Here is a 20,137-nt window from a genome sequence, read left to right as displayed (position 1 = left end):
ACATCTATATTTTGGAATTTGATACGGTCATTAATATATTAGATTGGTGCAAAAGTAATTACGGTTTTTTCCATTCCTTTCATAATGATATAATGTTTTATTTTATTTTATTTAAGATGGAGTCTTGCTCTGTTGCCCAGGCTGGAGTCTGGTGGTGCAATCTGAGCTCACTGCAACCTCCACCTCGCAGGTTCAAGTGATTCTCCTGCCTCAGCCTCCTGAGTAGCTGGGACTACAGGCATGCACCACCACACCCGACTAATTTTTGTATTTTTAGTAGAGATGGGGTTTTGCCATGTTGCCCAGGCTGGTCTCAAATCTCTGACTTCAGATGATCTGCCTGCCTCGGCCTCCCAAAATGCTGGGATTACAGGAGTGAGCCACCACACCTGGCCCTAATATAATGTTTTAGAAGAATGTTTAATCACGTATAAATACATGATGGATGTCATTTCATATTAATACAAATTAGGTTACAATATGGGGGTCATTTTGTATTAATACAAATTAGGTATGATCCCAGTTAATATTTTAACAGTATTTGTTCACCTATAAAAATCACTAGATATGTTGTAGTAGTAAACATCTTTTTAATTTCTGCTTTATTTTGTTTTATATTTTTCTTTGGGGGATGGTAGGCTGGAGCATATATTCACATTATAATTAGAAAACAAAACAATAATATATATTTTATAGTCCTTAAACTCTTATGCTAATAGTGTTTGTGTGAACATCTAAAACGGTTGTTCAATAAACATTAAGGAATTTCTGATGATATCTCCATGATAGGAGTCCCTTATCTGGACATAAGCTTGGAGCAAGTTTTCTCAGTAGCAGGACTATTGACATGTTGGACTAGGTAGCTTTTTGGGGGTCTCAGAGGGGCCGGAGTGTGGGGGTTGTCCTGTGTATGGCAGCATCTTCAGCAGCATCCCTGGTCTCTACTCCACTCTACAGTGTGACAGCAAAAATGCCTTCAGATAGTGCCAGGTGTTCTCGGGGAGGCCAAACTGTCCCCAGTTTACAGTCACTGAATTAAAGGAACCATTATATAAAGAAAGGAAATTCTGAATTGTTTCAAAGTGGAATGTATTTGTTGTGAAGTTCTACCTGTTTTCTTATACCTGTTCTTGTTTTGTAGTTAAACATCTTATCAACAGGAAACTAAGTTAAATATCTGTTGTTTCTCATTTTAATTTTTATAGCAATTGCATGAATCGTCATAACATTTTTGTTTTTGCATTTATGGCATTAATTGTTTGTGTTGGTTCTAGTCATAATGCGGTTGTTCCATGCCTTGTCCAGCTCGTTCCTCTGTGACGGGAAGCTGTGTCAATGATGACGTGCACATTATCAGGGGTTACAGCGTCATGTCCACCCCATCTGCTACTGTGTGTGGGAATGAGATGCCAGCTCCCCTCACCATCATCAGGCCAGTACTGCTTAACTTCTACTCTAATGAGCAAATCACAGACTTCGGATTCAAGTTTTCCTATAGGATAACCTGTGAGTAGCCATAATGACAGAGTTTGGAAACTTCTTCTTTTCTGAGTAATTTATGCAAGGAGTTTTCACTGTGATTCATACAGCACCAACTTGAAGATTCAGAGAATTTAAGGGAAAAAATTGTCAGTGAGGTTCATGGTAAAAAAAAATACACATTTATTCTTAAAAAGAAAAGGTTCTTTTTCATGAACTTTGGCTAGAACTACTCTGAAAATCAAATGAAGAATTGACATTCGTTTTGTAATTTAAGTTAAATAAACACTACTGCTATTTTTTTGTTTTTCATACCTTACACAAAGCTTCCTGTTAGTCCAAATTATCCAGATGCCTGTTTTATTTCCCCAAGTCATTTTGCTAATACAAAAATTAATATTTTATAAATTTAGAAGAAATATAAAAGAATGGCTTTACAATCTGATAGGACTTTTTTAAAACACTATGCAAAAAGCACAAGCCCTAATGGAAAAGACTGATATGTTCGGCTATGCTATAATTTACAACTTCTCTGTATCAAAGGCAAAGTGAAAAGAGGAGCAACAGACTGGACAGAGGCATTTGTTGCTACCCAGAAAATTCTAAGGTTGCATTTCCCAGTCTTGAATAGTCTTTTCCCCTCCTGCTTGGTTAGTTTGCTGACAATATTTATACACTATCAATGGACATCTCAGCTGCAGTCAAACTGGCACACACATCTTTCTTGGGTCTGTTTCATCTTTGCTCCACCAAACCCATTGCTAAAGGTAGAAAGCTAAATAGTTTCCCTTTGAATAAATTACTGTTCCCATCCGCAGAGAAGACTAAAAACACGTATTTACTTCTGAAAAGGGCCTCCATAATTTGTCCACATTAGCTGCTATCTGCATCCTGACTCCCACAGTTTGTAAAGTATGATTACATATGACTGTGTAGTTCTGTTGGCTCAAGCAGAATTGAACCATAAAATTAACATTTCCTCTCCCGTCATCTTGTTGAATAAAGAGAAGGATTGATTTGTTCTATTCTTTTGGCACAACTGCTGCTTTGGAGAGGTAAACTCCTGCTTTATATTCTTCTTCTCTTTAAATCCTCATTTTCCTATGAGGAAGTAGTCAAGATTCAATATATTCTAGTATAAGAGTCCCACTTAAAGAGTGTCATTGATGTTAAGACTTCAAATCTTGACATTGTACAAAGATGAGAGTTATTTAGGTCTTGAGAAACTTCCAGAGACCACATAATTATGTATAAAGGGAAAAGGAGTGATCGCTACCCATATCTGACATGTAATTCACTTACAAATGGACCCAGGGGTTTGAACACCCAAGTACTTACAGGCACATAGAGAAGAGTGCTCCTTGCAAGGTTGGCTCAGCTGAGGCAAAAACAGTAAAGAATTAAAGAGGCTTACATGGCAGCCACAATTTGTTCCTCATTTCTGAGAATGTAAAGTGGAACGTGTCCATTGATAGTGTATAAACCATAGAAATACTTCAAGATGCATTAACTCCATTATAATTTTAGAATCATAAAATAAATATACATAGATAGGTCTTTCCACTGCAGTAAGAGTGATCATCAGGTGGCACAATCTGATCCTCATATGTAAACCCAAGCAAAAATAGTAATTTTACATTGTTGATAAGAGGGCCTTATTACATTTTTATGTCTGTTGTTTTATTGACTAATGGGTCTAGCTCAAGGCTCTGAGCTGTTAATTGCTGGAATCCTGGAGGGGAATGGGCCTGGCCTCCTCCTGCTTGTTGAGGATTGAAGATCAGTGATATTAATACAAATTGGGGCAAGTTTAGTCCTTACCAGTCTCACAACTGACTACAAATCCACAGAGCTGAAGAGCTATGCATTTCAGCCCACAGAGGGAACTATACTAGAAAGTTCCAAAAATGATTTCCAGTACTTTACCATATAATATTCTATCCCTGACAGAAAAGACTTGGATCTTTATTATTTCAGATTTTCAGATTACAGCCTTTCCTAGATCTATATGCCCAGAACAGCATTCTGGCACCTTTTCCATACTTCGTTACTGCTGTCATCCCTCTCTCAACGTGTCAATGAAATACAGGGAAGGGATGGTGACACTCCAACAGGTGAAATGTTCCTTCTCGTCATTTTCACTCTGGCTATTAAATTGACTCAGACTGATTCCTTTCCAAGATGTGCCTTTAAATATTCTTCCCTGTTTCTACCCTCTTTCTGTCTTTTATTTTCCCTCCTAGAGGAAAAAAATCAGAATTATTTGTAAACACAATGAAGGGAGATATAAGTCACTTTAAGAAAAATAATTATTATCTCTCTTAGGGAAAAATGCATGAGTATAGAATCTCTCAAAATCATTTTTCCATGCTGGGACTAATCATTATTCTCTTCATATTCCCTTGTCTTCTGTTGCAGCCTGTGGTGGTGTGTTCAATTTCTTTTCTGGAATCATCAAGAGTCCTGCCTATTCGTACTCAGACTACCCAAACAATATGCACTGTCTGTATACCATCACCGTTAGTGACGACAAAGTTATCAAGCTCAAGTATGTAAGACAAATTGGCTTTCTTAAGAAAATCCTCGCAGCATTATTTACAGAAGAGCCACTCCTTTATTGATGGAGAGCACGGATTCCCATCGGCAATCTGGACGGAAATCTACACAGAGAAGTGAGGTTCCTAGATGATAGTTCAACCTGGGAAATGATACTCCCCCTCTCCACACAAGCTGGTAGTAACTAAGGGTGAAAAACAGCACTCGCCAGTTAAAACAGTCATTGTGGTTTCCCAACACTTGTGAAGGAGTGTCATAAAATGGATTGTCAATGTATAAACCCATCTTGAAATCAAAGGAGAGAGGAAGGGCAAGAGAAAGCAGTTGCCATTTGTTGGGTATTTATCATACACAAAGAATTTTGATTCACACTTGCAATAATTGTCTCATTTTATTCTTAAAACAGTCATATGAGGTATATATAGATTATAGATTGGGAATTGTATAGATTATTCCCATTTCACTGATGAGGAAACTGAGGCTCAGAAGGGTCCGGTTGCTTTCCGAAAGTAACACACACATAAAGAGTCAAAATCCGTATTCATGCTAGGCTTCCTCCAAACACCATGTCCTCAGTGTTTCCCAAAACTGTCTCTCAAAGGATACATTTTCTTCTTTTTTATTTTTTTTGAGACAAAGTCTTATTTTGTGGCCCAGGCTGGAGTGCAGTGGCGCAATCTCGGTTCACTGCAACCTCTGCCTCCCGGGTTCAAGAGATTCTCCTGCCTCAGCCTCCAGAGTAGCTGAGATTACAGGCAGGCGCCACCACGCTTGGCTCATTTTTGTATTTTTAGTAGTGACAGGGTTTTGACATGTTGGTCAGGCTGGTCTCTAACTCCTGACCTCAAGTTATCCGCCCGCCTCAGCCTCCCAAAGTGCTGGGATTATAAGCATGAGCCACCATGCCAGGCCTCAAAGGATACATTTTCTAACTGCTTAAGACATCTATTTTTATTCCTGTATCAGACCACCTCTAAACTGATGCTGTAAGAGATGGCTTGCATCATTGGTCAATTTTCTCCCCAGTCTTACCTATTTCCAACAAGACTGATGAGGGCAATGCAACCTCCCATTCTCCAGAATGATAAAGTTCAAGACTGCTTTCACCTGACAGCCTGTTTCAGTGATATATGGCATGTGGTGGGAAACTCTTAAAGGTAATATAGTTCATGGCCATATAGGACTTTCCATATAGAAGCCTGATGGGCTAAGACCACACCTACCTACCTCCCCTCTATTTGTCTGTTATCATTTTCTGCCCTAAATATTCTGTACTCCCTGCAGTTTACTTCCAGAAACCTCATGTATCAGTTGGCTCTCAAACTGAAAGACATCTCTCATCAAGCCTGATTTGGTTCCTGTATCAGGCAGTAAGTGTTCTCTATAGGCTGGACCTCAAAGAAAACTGCAGCCCCCACCTAGACTATTTGTAGGAAAACAGAGTGTCCTTTAGGTCCTGGGGACAAAAGAACAAAAACTGTCAGATGGCCAGGAGCAGGAGGCTTATGAAGTATGCCTGCCCAGGCGTGGAAGCGTAAGGGGGAGCTGTTTGCTGCTGTGACTATCTGTTTCTTATATGTGTAGGATTATTGCCTTGTTCTGTTCAGGTTGCTTTAACAAAATTCCATAAACTGGGTGGCTTATAAACAACAAAAAGCTGCAAAAGTCCAAGGTCAAGGCAGATTCAATGCCTGGTGAGCTCCTGTTTTCTGGCTCATAGAAGGCACCTTCTTGCTGTGTCTTCATGAGATGGAAGGGATAAGGGGTCTCTCTCAGGCCTCTTTTGTAAAGTTCTAATCCCATTTGTGAGGGCTCCTCCCCCATGACCTAATCACCTCCCAAAGGCCTCACCTCCTAATATCATTGGCTCATGGAACATATGAATTTAGGGGAACACAAACATTCCAACCATGGTATACACACCAACTCATAGAGTTATGTTATATATTCTCTCTCTCTCTCTTTCTGTCTCTCTCTCTCTCTCTCTCTATATATATATATGCGTGTGTGTGTGTGTATATATATGTATATATATGTGTGTGTATGTATATGTATATATATGTGTGTGTGTGTGTGTATATATATATATAATCTAGGTATATTTTTTCAGTTTTCAGCCTGGATCCTAGAGCTCTCCATAATCAAATTTATGTCTGCATGTTTATTTTATTTTATTTTACTTATTTATTTATTTATTTTTTCGAGACAAGGTCTCACTCTGTCACCCGGGCTAGAGTGCAGTGGCGTGATCTTGGCTTACTGCAACCTCTGCCTCTCGGGTTCAAGCGATTCTTCCACCTTAGCCTCCTGAATAGCTGGGACTACAGGTGTGTGCCACCAGTCTGGCTGATTTTTTTTTGTATATCTATATTTGGTAGAGATGGGGTTTTGCCATGTTGGCCACGCTGGTCTTGAATGCCTGACCTCAAATGATCCATCTGCCTTGGCCTCCCAAAGTGCTGGGATTACAGGTGTGAGCCACCACACTCAGCCTACGTCTGCAGGTTTAGAGAATTATTTATTGAGAGTCTACATTCTATGAAACAGTTAAGATTCTAGGTGTGGTAGAAGATGCAGACATTGATAAAAGGCTCTCAAAGATTCTGGCTACACAAGTTTTTCTGTCAGTGGGCTTTTTCAGATCTCTTCTGTGCTCTCCTGGGAAAATTATGTAAAATAAAAAGCCAAAGCAGATTTAAGTCCTCTTAGAAACTAAGATTTTATCTTTCTTTGTGGATTCTTATTGTGGAAAATACATATGTTGTCTGTTGAGAATTAAAATGAATGCAGTGTTGCTGGAAATTATCTAGCTATTGTTCTTCCCTGATCTTTTACAATAACATTAAATGTTACATGTGGTAAAAGAAAATCAATACTTTTTTCATCTTCCTCATCACCAGTTTGAAAATCTTCAACCAACCAAAGCCTTTTAGAAAAAAGATTAACAATTTTTTTCTCAAGGCTGTTAAAAGGAAGCATTTATTATATATTTTCTTTTTTGTGTGTGCTGTTGGTGTGTTTATATGCATTGTGAAAATCCAAGAGTGAATATAGTAGGCTACATTTCTTAAAGGTATTTCATTACAGAACTTATGCTTGATCTTATGGACCTAGTGTTTCAAGGAGCACACTTTAGTAATAAACATAATTGAATGAAACTAAATCAGAAGATGATATGAAGAGAACATATCTGAGAAATAGGCCATCACAAGTGAATTTAATCATTACCAATACACAATATTCTATGGTTTACAAAAAGACCCCACATGGAGGGGATGAATTAGGAAGTTACTGTCCATCTTGTTAAATTTATAAAATGATGAATACTACGAAGTAATATGACTAATTTTTAACTAACATATGAAAACTTCTATATCCAAAAGAGTACTGCCTTTTTTGATGTTGTCCCTTGAGAGGGCTAAATACTCATCATCACTGGTCATCAGAGAAATGCAAATCAAAACCACACTGAGATGCTATCTCACATCAGTTAGAATGGCAATCATTAAAAAGTCAGGAAACAACAGGTGCTAGAGAGGATGTGGAGACACAGGAACACTTTTACACTGTTGGTGGAACTGTAAACTAGTTCAACCATTGTGGAAGACAGTGTGGCGATTCCTCAGGGATCTAGAACTAGAAATACCATTTGACCCAGCCATCCCATTACTGGGTATATACCCAAAGGATTATAAATCATACTACTATAAAGACACACGCACACGTATGTTTATTGTGGCACTATTCGCAATAGCAAAGACTTGGAAACAACCAAATGTCCATCAATAACAGACTGGATTAAGAAAATGTGGCACATATACACCATGGAATACTATGCAGCCATAAAAAAGGATGAGTTAATGTCTTTTGTAGAGACATGGATAAAGCTGGAAACCATCATTCTGAGCAAACTATCGTAAGGACAGAAAACCAAACACTGCATGTTTGCACTCATAGGTGGGAACTGAACAATGAGATCACTTGGACACAGGAAGGGGAACATCACACACTGGGGCCTGTCATGGAGTGGGGGTATGGGGGAGGGATAGCATTAGGAGAAATACCTAATGTAAATGACGAGTTAATGGGTGCAGCAAACCAACACGGCACATGTATACATATGTAACAATCCTGCACGTTGTGCACATGTACCCTAAAACTTAAAGTATAATAATAATAAAAAAAGTAGTCCAGATATTATTTCCAAGCATATTTTGACCAATTGTTGTATCATTACAATAAGTATTTAGCCATCTCAAGGGACAACTTATTATATATTTTCAAAATTGTTCCATATTATGGAATATTTATTAGAGCTACTGGCAAAAATAAATTGGAAAAGCAGGCTGGGCATGGTGGCCCATACCTGTAATCCCAGCACTTTGGGAGGCAGAGGCAGGCAGATCACCTGAGGTCAGGAGTTAAAGACCAGCCTAGCCAACATGGCAGAAACCCCATATCTACCAAAAAATATATATATACAAAAAATAGCCAGGCGTGGTGGTACACTCCTGTAATCCCAGCTACTTTGGAGGCTGAGGCAAGAGGATTGCTTGAACCTGGGAGGCGGAGGTTGCCGGGAGCCAAGATTGCACCACTACACTGCAGCCTGGGCAACAGAGTGAGACTCCATCTAAAAAAAAGAGAGAGAGAGACAAAAGAAAAAGCAGAAGAACCTACAAAAATGAGGACAGGATAACAAATAATTTAAACAAGTTTAAAAAATAAGCTATAATAAACTCTAAAGTAAAACCATGTAGGAAGCCTTGCTTATTCAGGAACTCTGGAAATAGTTATTTAAAATGACAAAGAATAAGGCCTAAATTAAACACTGTATAAGACAGAGAAAAGTTAGGGATGCATCTGTCAGGATAGGCTATCCATGGTAACAAACAACCCCACAGCACAGCAGCTTAACTCAACAAGTTTATTTCTCATTCAAATGAGCATGTTCAGTGTGGCCTGGCATGGAAACTCTGCTCATCGTGGTCATTCAACAACCCAGGCTGATGGAAGCTTCATTTTTACATTTGCTTCCATGATCATCACTGGAGTGGGAAGGCAATGTGGCAAAGCAAGTAGTCATTTGTAAAACTTCTTCCATAGAGTAATATGTATCCCTTCTGCTTACATTTCTGTGGTCAAAGCAGCTCCTAGCAGCCATGCCAAACATCAAAGTGTGCACCTAGGGCAGTCCTACTGGTGCTGGGGAGGCAGAGAGGAGCTGGGACCATGTGCAGAAGTGTCAGTGACCACCACAGAGATCTTATATGTGAATTTCTTGTTCTTCACCTGACCTTAATAGAAACTCCATTTTAAAAGAGGGAAATGAGACTGTGAGAAGGAGAATGGAGCTATGATTCTAAAGCCAGCATTTCTTCTCTCTTTTATATTAGCATGCTTTCCATAAGTTCTACTTCATCTCATAAAATAACAAGGGAAGAGTAAATACCATATTTTTAATGAGACCTAAAAACCTGAAGTGTTGCTGGGATAATAAATATCAGTTCAACTTGTTGAAACTTGATCTCAGATGGACTTTAATATGCCCTAGACTGTGAATTCCTTCAAGTCTAAAACTGTATCTTACTCACCTTGACATCCCCAGCTGCTATCACAGTTTTTGTTATACTGTAATTACTAAAAATAAACTTGGCTAAACTTTTGAACTTATCAGTAAGATACTGTCTGATTTCTAATATTTCCTATCAAGTGAGGCTTGAATGCTCTGCTGTTAGTTATTTCCTTGTTGTTTTTTTGCAAGCGCTAAAGGTACAATTTAATAGATGTCCAAATGGAAACATCAGTATTAACAAGCTACATTTCATAGGTTCAGAGATTTTGATGTGGTTCCTTCCACCTCCTGCTCCCATGACTAACTGGCAATTTATGATGGTGCCAATACCAGCGATCCCCTTCTTGGCAAATTATGTAGTTCAAAGCGCCCACCAAATGTGAAGAGCTGCAATAATAATATGCTCCTGGTGTTCAAGACAGATTCATTTCAAATAGCAAGAGGCTGGAAGATATCTTTTCAGCAGACATTGGGTCAGAATTCTGGACATGTAAATCTATTTTTCAGGACTATTACCTTTCTGCTTTATTCATCTTTTCCCCACCTGACTATAGTTGCTTTTCACTGAAGCTTAGAATATGCCATGTAAAGGCTTGGTTTTAAAAATTATGTATGACATATTTTAATGTTGTAAAAAATCACTCAATAAATGTACCTCTCCAGCATAGAAAGACAAAGTCTTTCTACACAATCACATTCAAAAGAGGCCTGAGACTCATTTTATCACCTATAGAAATGGTATAAGTTGAGCCTAAATGCAGACAAGGGCCAGGTCAAAAAAGAAAGCCCCATTGCCTGTGCCGACTTTGTCAGCCAGGCTCAGTGGCTCATGCCTGTAATCCCAGCACTTTGGGAGGCAAGGCGGGCAGATCACCTGAGGTCAGGAGTTCAAGACCAGCCTGGCCAAAATGGCGAAACCCCTTCTCTACAAAAATACAAAAATTAGCTGGGCAGGGTGGTATGGCCTGTAATCCCATCTACTCTGGAGGCTGAGGTGGGAGAATCACTTGAACCCAGGAGGTGGAGGTTGCAGTGAGCCAAGTTCATGCCATTGCACTCCAGCCTGGGTGACAGAGCGAGACTCTGTCTCAGAAAAAAAAAAAAAAAAAAAAAGGATAACTTAGGTAGCATGGTGGAGGAAGGTGCAAGGAACCTACAACCTGGGAAGGAAGAAGCTTATGATAGAAATATCAATGGGAAATGTCAAAGCCTTGAACGAACACAGAGGGAAAAGAGATAAAGGGAACAGCAGAAATCTGAGAGACGGAAAGTAGAATACATTGGACTGTATTCTACATTGGAAGGTAGAATACATTAGAATACAGTGTTTGGACTCTGATGGTATTTTAATGAGGATGTGAATTGAGGGTGACTTTCTATAAGTAATTTGTTGGATGGTGGTGCCTTAGGAGACTAAGATTTAAGGGAGAAATGTTATATTTAATTTGGGGTATTTTAGGTTGGAAGACCTGTCTAAATGGAGCTGTCTAGTTGGAAGCTGATGCTTGAGAAGGAATTTGGTCTGGGGAGCGTGGGGGGAACAGGTAAAATTAGGTGTGAGGATAAACTGAAAATATGCCCCAGATTACTCCCACTGCATATGAGAAATAAATTATCAACATCAAACACTGCGTGTGAGAAATAATCACCCAGATCAAATTAACTCAGAACTTTGAATAATTTAAAATAAAAGGTAATCAATTACCTGTTTGGCTATTCTAACATCATCAGTGGCACAGTCTAAGATCATTAATATTCTACTCTGGAAAGTGTTTTGATCCTTTTCCATTTGAATATAGATGTGATTAGTGTTCTAAAAATGCACAGCTCTCCAAACAAATCCCATACTGTGTAAAGACTAAGAAAAATCCAGGCAGTTTTCTGTAATGATAACCCTAATTCACTTTTCAAACTCTTTCTCTTTCTCCCATAGTGTGGGTAAACTTCACTTCTCTGATGCAAAACAAAGTTTACCTTCAACTTCTTGATATTGGGCACATGAATTTTTTTATGCATTTCTTGAGGAAAGACGTTGTGTTTTGAAGGCTTCCCAGTAAATACCTCCTGACAAATTCTATCAGAAAATCCCTTTGCCACCTTTCCTACTTAGCTGTCTCAACAGTAACTTGAAAGCAAGTCTCACGGGCAGTCAGAGAGTGTTGCCTTAATAGAATCGTGTAAGTGAAATAGCATACAAAAGATACAAGGCTATTTTGAAAGAAAAACTAATTTTCCTTTGGAGATTTTTTTTTGCACAAAAAAGGGATATATTCTTGCCTTTAGCACAGACTTTAGACCAAATGGCATATGTCTGCATTTGCTTTGCTACCTTTCAAGTTGTTTTTCTTTTTCGTAATATATTCTCACAAGAAAATGGTAATCATTGTGTTAACACTCTTCTCACTGCTGTCATCTGCATGAAGCTTCTCAAGTGAGCCAGGGTTCCCTAGCCTCATTAAATTACTGTGTCTTTCCAAGCCACAAAGAATAGATTTTTAGACTTATTGTGATTTAACAGAAGGAAAAATCTTACACTGTCAGAAGCATTGTCTGTGCATGAGTCATTGAACAATTACAGTCACTTACTGTTTTCCTCTGGCCACAGTTAGAGAAAAGATTTAAGTGGAGAATGCAGAAACGGAATTCCTTGCCAGTGTTGTGTTACCCCTATTATTTCATGAACATGATTGTTACCTCTTTTTCATTTGTATAAATGCCATCGGCCACTTGGAAATACTTAAGAAGTCATTGTAACTACTCTTTGGTGGTAATGTTTAAGTGAAAAACCTGAGTATTATAATTTTGCCTTGCAGTGGTCTTACAAAGCTTTCAAGATCACACTGACAAGTTTATTGATCATTCTGCGTAACTTTTAAATTTTGTTTCATTTTAATTTTTGTTGTTTGTGGTGAGGAAAGGAGGAAGGAACAATAAGAACAGCTTTGATTGTAGGGTTTATAGAGTCTTTTAGTTATAGATCTGGATGAAAACACTTAAACTTGGTGAAAGGAGGTGCCCCTTTCACCTCCAACTCATTTATGTAAAACAACCCTGTCTTTCCCCTAAAGAGAGGGAAAGTAACTTTGTGGACCAGATAGTGAATTTTCATTTACAAGACGGTTTGTTCAGCCTGGAAAAAAAATCTTCACTTTGTAAATAATTGATGTGAAGAGGAGACCATGTTAGTCTATGACATTTCTGTTTCAATCTTAACTAAAACACTAAGCAGGGTTTTGTAGATTTGCTCTTTAGATTATACACTTGACAATGCTTTATGTACATCTACTTCAATTTTTCAGGAGTCGATGAAGAGACTGGCTTATCTAATTATGTGACCATTAGGTTAATTTCATCTTGTGCATTTGTTATATTTGTATTGCTAGTGAGTCACAGCAAATTTGGGAGAACTATCTCCTAGTTGCTAATTACTAAATATGTAGTGAAATTGGGTCTCCTTTTTCCACAGAACTTCTGCCGCTGGAGGCCCATGTGCATGGGATGTGAGGTAAGGAGAAAGCACATTTGGCAAGCAGGAGCTGATCTCTAACTGCAATGGAAATGTGCCTGCTTGTTTCCTTCATGTGCTCCAACACTATATGAATAATTGAATAATGAATGGCTGACAACAAGCAAAATGATCACACTGGGCTGCAGCAATCTGTGAAACTCTGAAATAATCTGCAAATCTGAGCATTTTTCTTAACCAAGTCCATAGTTTGCATCACATTGTCAATAGCTTCTATATTCCTATAAAGTTTTAAAAAGCTGTTGGTTCTGTGGATTTGGCTAAGTGGGCATGGCCTGTAGGCAGAGCGGATACTTTTAAGTGCCTTCTGTTCTGTTAACTTCTGCTAGATTAGTTGCTGCCCCTTCCTTTACCAGTAGGGTCAGCTCCAGCCTTGACTCTGCTTATGTGTGTCCTTCACAAAGCACTTCAGACTTGCAAACATGTTTTTAACCATCAGAGCCTCCAGTTCTTCTTCCCAAATGGGTCTCTTACCAGAGAGTTGCTCAGTCTATTCGCAATATGCTCATCACACTACACACCAAACTTCTACACATAGGGTTAGATTAGGGGCTTTCAGTTAACTTATTTATTTACTGTGCAGTACCATCGTTGTTTCACTTTTTTCTGAAACGATGTATTCTATAACACTTCAGCAAAACTTCAGTGTAAAAAATGGAACTTGGCACTACTAGATGGGAGGTCTGCACGCATCTCAACTAGTGAGTTCCAAGAAGAGAGTGAGGAGTGCCCCCTGCAGGACAGCACAGGAGGACAGATGGGGAAGATGGCACCCTCAGGGACAAGCGGTGGCAGTGGCTGGACTCAAAGCTCCCAGCCAGTCCCTGTCGCCCAGAGCACACATGCTGCTGACAAGGGCCACTGTCTGTCTTCCTCCACCTCGGGTATTTGTCACGTGGAGAATGAGTCAGGTTCCATCAAGGTCAGACTCAGAGACCTTTGCTAAGAGACCAAGGCAAAAATACCCAAGCATATATATAACAAGGACAGAATGAATTACAGTCCAACAAATGTAGAAATATGGCCAGATAGGCCGGGCACAGTGGCTCATGCCTGTAATGCTGGCACTCTGGGAGGCCGAGGCAGGCAGATCACTTGAGGTCAGGAGTTCGAGACCAGCCTGGCCAACATGGTGAAACTTCGTCTCTACTAAAAATACAAAAAATTAGCCGGGCGTGGTGGCACATACTTGTAAACCCAGCTACTCAGGAGGCTGAGTGAGGAGAGTCACTTGAACCCGGGAGGCAGAGGTTGCAGTGACCCGAGGTCACACCATTGCACTCCAGCCTGGGCGACAAGAGTGAAACTCCATCTCAAAAAAAAAAAAAGTAACATGACCAGATGGAAAGAGCTGATTGATGTCATTGCCTGGTGGTATGGCTTTAGAAAAGTCCTATAACATTTTGGAACTCAATTTTTATCTACTAAAAAACTGATCAATTTGAAATATTGTAACCATAACCGTTTATCTTTTAAGAATGTGATGAGGATGAAGCAGATAATTTCTAGAAAGCACCTTAGCTGTCAGAGTGAAAGAATCTATGCATTAGAAAGTAATATTGAAGTCCCAAATTCTCAAGCGCTCCCCCCAACCCTATTTCTAAGGTTAGGGGATGGCTGAGGGTGGGGTGGGCAGGGATCAACATTCTCAACAGGACTACGCCATGCTACAATGATTTCTTGTTTGTCCCTACCCACTTTGCAGTGACACCTAACCCTCAAATCCTAAAGTACATTTCATAACCTAAATCTGCAATCAAAAGCTACATTCTGATTAAATCCTCACGACTTGCAGAGGCCTGGTGCACAATTGTTACTCCATCAATATTGTCCATATGAGTGATTTACAGAATAAATGGATAAATTGTGCCTACTTCAAAATCATATTTTATAATGAGAAATAATAATATACCATAGAGTGTACATTAGATTTTAATCTAGATTCAGCTCATTCTCAAAATTCAATTCTGGTTTATAAAACTGTTGGTTAAGCTCTACACGGGGAGGTAAACGGAATCACTTTCATCCTCAGATAATTAGGAATACCAGATCACACTCAATATTTAGGTCATCTGTGTTTGTTGCCTGTGGATTTTTGCCTGTTACCTTAACATCTGGAAAATGTCTCTCAAGTAGGTTAAAGGAAGGCAGTGGGAGTGACAGGAGGAAGCTGAAGGAGATAAAAAAAAAAAAACAGAGAAGAAAGAAAGAAGGAGACAGAGAAAGCTGAAGAGAGTCTAGGGCCACAAAGATGGAAAATATGGTCACAACAAATGGAAAAAAACCTAACATGTCCAATTCAGACTTCTGCTTCCAGTTATTTTTAAGTTTCCTGGTTTTGGTGTTAAATTTAAACTTTGTGAGGCATTCTAAAATAGCTAATCAATACAAGAATAAACTTAAAAATTCAATGGCATTAAAAATATATACGCATGTGTCTCTAGGTACCTCTTCGCAGCCTGAGTGAAGCTGTCAGCTCACGTTACTGTTAGAAGTACAAATGCAATAAGTTGAATTATAACTTGAATAATTTGATAAATCACTAATCAAATAACTCTGTTTAGCAATAATGGGGGTATTACTTGAAAGCAACGAAGCCGTGTTATTTTCTGGTGTCCTAATGTCATTTGCTCTCTGTGATGAAGTCTGAGAATGAGATGAGCTGAAACTGTAAACCCATTTAAAGAAAAACCCAGCTAAGCTTGTTTCCACCCTTTTAAGCCTGTACCTTTTACTGGTGATTAGTCTTCCCTTGGGGGATGATACCAAAGATAAGGTTATCTTCAGGTTATTCTTTATGAGTTTTATGGGGAAAGGTTTTTTGCTGAGCTGAGAATGTGGGAACGGGATAAAGAAAACATCAAATTCTTAGTTCACCAAAACTTTACAGAAGCAAGTAGACAGGAGTTAAATACCAAATCAGTAAGAAGAAAGGAAAGGTTCTTAATAAATATATTTCAACACCGGAGTCTGTGCCCCTACTGATGACTAGATTATCGTTCCTGGTCTTGAAGGGTGGCGCTGTCCTTGTGAAAATAAAACCAGATGGTATTGTGGAGACCAAACTAAGTGATAAAATTGAGTTAATGTTAAATTGTAAGATAACATTTTGAAAAACATTGAAGGGAACAAGTGCTGGGAAGAAGCATTTATTTTGTGTAATCTAAAACGTAAGACACAACCTAGTTTTATCGCAGGTAACTGGTTATTTTGGGTTAAATTACCCATAAATTTCCTATAATCATCATCCTTACTCAGATCAGCCTGGCTTTGATATAGTATTCCCAGGAAGGTAAAAACAAAATATATGCAGTCAGCAATAAAAATTATAAAAGATTCTTTTGTTATAAATGAATTGTTAAGAAATAAAATAGTGGGACTGTGTTCTTCTCTTCATTCTAATATGTGGAAAGTCTGTTAACTTTATGCGGTAGCTGTACATTTTGCTTGCTCGCAAGTAAAGACTTGTCAGGAAATCCCAGGGCATCATGAAAATGATTGCCTGTCCCTGAGACTGTGCCCTACCAGATGTAGCATGAGCTGCTTGATGTATATTACTTCATCTTCAGAACTACCCCATGAGACAAGAATTACCCCATTTTACAAAGGAAGAAAGAAGAATTTAAGAGATTAAGTAATTTGTCTATGGTCAAAGGGTTTGTAAGAGGTAAAGCCAAGCTTTTAACTAGGTTTGACCGTCCCCCAACTCAGGATTTTCTTAATAAGCCTTCATTGCCTCTGTGGTAATTGATAAAAATGCCCAGGTATGCTTTTTTTTTTTTTTTTTTTTGAGACGGAATCTTGCTCTGTTGCCCAGGCTGGAGTGCAATGGCATGTTCTCAGCTTACTGCAGCCTCCACCTCCTGGGTTCAAGCAATTCTCCTGCCTCAGCCTCCTGAGTAGCTGGGATTACAGGCGTGTGTCACCACGCCTGGCTAATTTTTGTATTTTTAGTAGAGACAGGGTTTCACCATGTTGGTCAGGCTGGTCTGGAACTCCTGACCTCGTGATCCACCCTCCTCGGCCCCCCAAAGTGCTGGGATTACAGGCATGAGCCACTGCACCCGGACCCCAGGGATGCTTTTTAACAGAACTGTATGCAAAGGGCACTGGAAGCACAAAAGAAGGGATCTATGGTACTTGGATATTCGGTGGAAGAAAGGACACAGGATTCTTATGGGATCCACCTCAGAGAATGTGAGTCCTGAATTATGGTGCAATGGGTAAGAGGGAAACTTGGAGCACCACATCCCAGATTTAAACTCAGTTTGTACATCTCATCGAGGTTGACCTTGGACAATTTACCTATCCACTCTGGGTCTTGATTCTTTTTTTATCTGTAAAAAGAGTACACTAATAGTAACAACCTTACAGGGTTCAGTGATGATTAAATTAGAAAATACTTGTCACTCATTTAGCATGCAAGAATTTTTAGATATAAATAGTATTATTTTGGAAGGATAAGAAGGCATTCATTGGCCGGGCATGGTGGCTCACGCCTGTAATCCCAGCACTTTGGGAGGCCAAGGCAGGCAGATCACCTGAGGTCAGGAGTTTGAGTCCAGCCTGGCCAACATGGTGAAACCTCATCTCTACCAAAAAATACAAAAATCAGCTGGGCGTGGTGGCAGGCACCTGTAGTCCCAGCTACTCGGGCAACTGAAGCAGGAGAATCGCTTGAATCGCTTGAATCTGGGAAGTGGAGGTTGCAGTGAGCAACCACTGCACTCCAGCCTGGGTGACAGAGTGAAACTCTGTCCAAAAAAATAAAAAATAAAAAAAAATAAGAAGAAGAAGAAGAAGAAGAAGAAGAAGAAGGAGAAGAAGAAGAAGAAGAAGTCATTCATTGGGAAAATGGACAATCTATGGGGAAGAAAAACACATGTACAAAGTTACAGGTGCATCCCATTTCAAGGGATACTGACTAAACTGCCCATTGTAATGCTTTGGGGCATAAGGCAGAGAACAATAGGTGCTGAGAGAGGAGAGACAGGCAAAGGCTGGACATGGAGGGCTCTGTATCATGTGCAAAAGTGAGCCAGTAATTGTTTTGAGCTGGAGAGTGCTATGATCTAGTCAGATTTATTTTAGAAAGCACATCCCAGCACTGTGGGGATGATGTTTTGAAGCAGCAGTCCAGGGAAAAACTTAGGAAAGTATTGCAATAGTTTAGGCATGGGATGATAAGAGCAGTGGTACTATGAAAATAAAGAAAGGGATTGAAAGGAGAAATCCTCAAGATATTGATTCAATAAAACAGTGTTCCACTTGAAAGAGGCAGCTTGGGAAAAAGAAATAATAATGCTCCTAAAGTTTCTGGACAATATCTCGTGACACCATCATTCAAACAAAACTACTAGGAGAGGACAGCGCTTTGCAGAATAAAATAATAAAAACTTTGGGCTTTGTCTGGAGAATTTGATGCCTTTAGGATAGCCAGCTAGTGTTCAGTAGGTAGTCAGATAAGAGAATTAGAAGATCAGTAGAATCATCTTGGCTAGAGTTTTGCTCTTTTTTATTTTGAAGCCAATGTGGCACATATACATTTGTAATTATTATATCTTTCTGGTGGATTGACTCATACCATTATGCAACAATGTTTTTAAATGCTTCTTGCTTTAATTTCTTCTTGTTCTGATTTAGTATAACTTCCAAAGCTTTCTTTTAGTTCATATTTGCATGATATATTTTTAAACCCTTTTGTTTTCAACTTTTCTCTATCCTGAAGAATATATTTGGCTTTTGTTTGGCTATGTCTTTCAATTGGAGAATTTAATGTGTTTATAGCTGATAAAATTACTAACATTATTAGTTTTAAGTAGACCTTTGTACTATTTGTGTTTTGTTTGTCCCACCTCTTTTCATGTTCCTTTAACTATCTTTTCTTTTTAAAATTAATCACTTTTTTATTACTCCCCTTTTAAAATTATTACTTACACATCCTGTTACTCTTGTTTCAGTATTTACCTTAGAGATTACAGTATTCAACATTGATATGTTAGAATCTAATTTAAAATTAATACTTTTATCATGTTATAATCAATGCAAGGACATTTTAAATTCATTTACCCACTTCTTGTCTTTTGTACTATATATGCCAAGTATTTTAATTCTACATACATATTAGGTACACAAAACATTTTTATTGTTTTACACAATTATTAATAATGTAGAATTACCATTGCTATTATTTTTCTTTTCTTCCTGAAATTCTATACTTCCACATGGGATCAATTTATTTCTTTTGGAAGACCTCTCTTTTATGTTTCTTTTATTGGAGATCTTCTGGTAAAATATGTTCTTTGTTTTTGTTTTTCGAAAATGACTTGATTTTCTTAAATTTTGTGGGATTCTTTCTCTGAATATAGAGTTCCAGTTTGGAATTTATTTTCATTCAGGACTTTACAATGCTATTCCATCATGCTCTGGTTTGTATTATTTTGATTAGGAAGTCATTGCTTTCTATAACTGGGGACCCCCATCCCTCCCCTGGTCATCTCATTGTAGAGTACTGTTATTGTTGCTGTTGTTGTTCTTTAATTTTATTTTAGCCATTCTGGTAGGTGTGTATTAACATCTCATGTGGTTTTAATTTGCATTTCCCTAATGGTGAACAATTTTCATGTGCTTTTTTGTCATCCATATATCTATTTGCTGGTGAAATATATATTTATATCTTTGCTCATTTTCTGTTTTTTTTTTTTTTTTTTGGTTGAGACAGAGTCTCCTTCTGTCGCCCAGGCTGGAGTGCAGTGGTGTGATCTCAGCTCACTGCAAGCTCCGCCTCCCGGGTTCACGCCATTCTCCTGCTTCAGCCTCCCGAGTATCTGGGACTACAGGCGTCTGCCACCGCTCCTGGCTAATTTTTTGTATTTTTAGTAGAGACGGGGTTTCACCGCGTTAGCCAGGAAGGTCTCAATCTCCTGACCTCGTGATCCGCCTGCCTCGGCCTCCCAAAGTGCTGAGATCACAAGCGTGAGCCACCGCGCCCAGCTCTTTTG

At 38.8% G+C, this 20,137-nt stretch overlaps 1 pseudogene; it reads left to right on the top strand.

Moving 5' to 3' along the window:
• Window positions 1–1,292: 1,292 nt before the first annotated feature.
• Window positions 1,293–20,137, top strand: part of LOC100988136 (cubilin-like) — a 55,925-nt pseudogene continuing 37,080 nt past the window's right edge.

This window comes from Pan paniscus, chromosome 8 (genome assembly GCF_029289425.2).
Source record: "Pan paniscus chromosome 8, NHGRI_mPanPan1-v2.0_pri, whole genome shotgun sequence".
Lineage (NCBI taxonomy): Eukaryota > Metazoa > Chordata > Mammalia > Primates > Hominidae > Pan > Pan paniscus.
Note: the sequence above shows the minus strand (reverse complement) of the source record. Positions and strands in the feature narration are given on the sequence as shown.